The sequence below is a fragment of the Pteropus vampyrus genome, unplaced genomic scaffold (genome assembly GCF_000151845.1).
Source record: "Pteropus vampyrus isolate Shadow unplaced genomic scaffold, Pvam_2.0 Scaffold9628, whole genome shotgun sequence".
Taxonomy (NCBI): domain Eukaryota; kingdom Metazoa; phylum Chordata; class Mammalia; order Chiroptera; family Pteropodidae; genus Pteropus; species Pteropus vampyrus.
The window spans coordinates 1-1,372 of record NW_011898409.1 but is presented as its reverse complement, the minus strand read 5'-3'; the positions used below and the strand labels follow the sequence as shown (position 1 = coordinate 1,372).

The 1,372-nt window shown below is 49.1% G+C and overlaps 1 long non-coding RNA gene across 1 annotated transcript in view; it reads right to left on the bottom strand.

The window, feature by feature from the left end:
• The window catches only part of LOC105310704, an 8,795-nt gene extending 7,429 nt beyond the window's left edge, over window positions 1-1,366 (bottom strand). Inside the window, exons 1-2 of the long non-coding RNA XR_897541.1 lie at window positions 1,139-1,366; window positions 85-87 (exon numbers count right to left, since the gene is read on the bottom strand). This is a non-coding gene — a long non-coding RNA (uncharacterized LOC105310704). The remainder of the gene's footprint in view (window positions 1-84; window positions 88-1,138) is intronic.
• Window positions 1,367-1,372: the final 6 nt, after the last annotated feature.

Here is a 1,372-nt window from a genome sequence, read left to right as displayed (position 1 = left end):
CTGCAGACCACTTTAGGAGGTTCCTGGATCATAAGGAGTCCACATAGGATGCCTGCGCTTGGCCCCGTAGCCAAGAGTAAGAACTGCCTCGCTATTGAGGATGCTTGAAGCACTTCACTTAGACCAGGGAAACTACAAGTTTCTGAAAGGAAATGGTCCTTGTGTTTTTCTATGGGTGGCGCCAAGGCCAGTTTCGCGCTACATAAATGTGAGATTGGAACGGGGCGGAAGACGAGAAATCACACGTGAGGCAATATTCTCACCTCCTTGTCGGCCACGCATTTCTAGGTACACTTGTCTAGAAGTGCTCAGCGAGCCTCGGGAAGAACGGAAGTCTCAGAGGTCAGAGGCACCGTGACTCCCCATCGAGGACCAGCTGAGGATCCCTGGGTCTCTGCTCTTTGGGTGGGGAGTTAGATGTTTGAAACGGAGATGACAACAAGGTCAAAGTCAGTGTCAAGGACGAAGTCTGGGAGACGACCCTGGATGGGTGTCTGAAGAGGCGTTGAATATAGGACCATTCGAAGTGCATGAGCTAGAAAGGTCAGCGATTTGGCTGAGTGACTTACGGGGAACTAACAAAACCAGTGTTGGGCAGGGCGACACCCAGCCAAGAGCTAAAATCTTTAAGGGATGGAGAAGCGTGAGAACCTGAGGATTTTTAGAGTTTTTAGGAGCCCAAATGAAGTCTATTGTAGGCTCCTAAAATCCATAATTTTCTTCCTTCGACTCTGTGCTAGTTCCTCCTTTCCTCAAGAGTTCTGGGGCATTTTGTAGCAAACGTGATTATTAAATCTCTACGGGAAATTCCCATTTTTCTCAGCTGAGAGCGGACAAGGAAAGAGGAGCCAGATTCACAACTCAGTTCCAAAGTCTCCAGCTTCCGACTTGAAATTTCATGTCCACGTTTCCCACACATCACGTGCACAGAGAGCCTCATACCATGTGGGTCGGGGGGGGGGGGCGGGGCGCATGGCGATGGCGGGGAAGGGCAAGAATCAATGAGAGTTGGCTTTTTCTTCTTCCGTTTAAAATAGCTGGGTTAGGGTTCCCGTGTTTGAGGTGAGAGACAGGTGGAGAGAGAACAGTGGCTGCTCCTCGGTGCCCAGAGCTCTTGAGATCTTGGAGGCTTTCTTACCTTCAGACAGAGTCCCATAGCTGCTCTTCTGAGGCCCATCCATTCTCTTCTGGAATAAAAACAGGAAAGGAATAAGAAGCAAGTGTCCACATGGGAGTTGGTAAGGCCTCAGTTCGGACCCCTAAGAATAATTCTTTCGATGAGCCATTTCCATTGCTAATTTCCTAACTCACATTATGCTTTCAAACATCTATAAGTAACTTTGAGCAGCCCTGGCGATGCTAACACGATGCA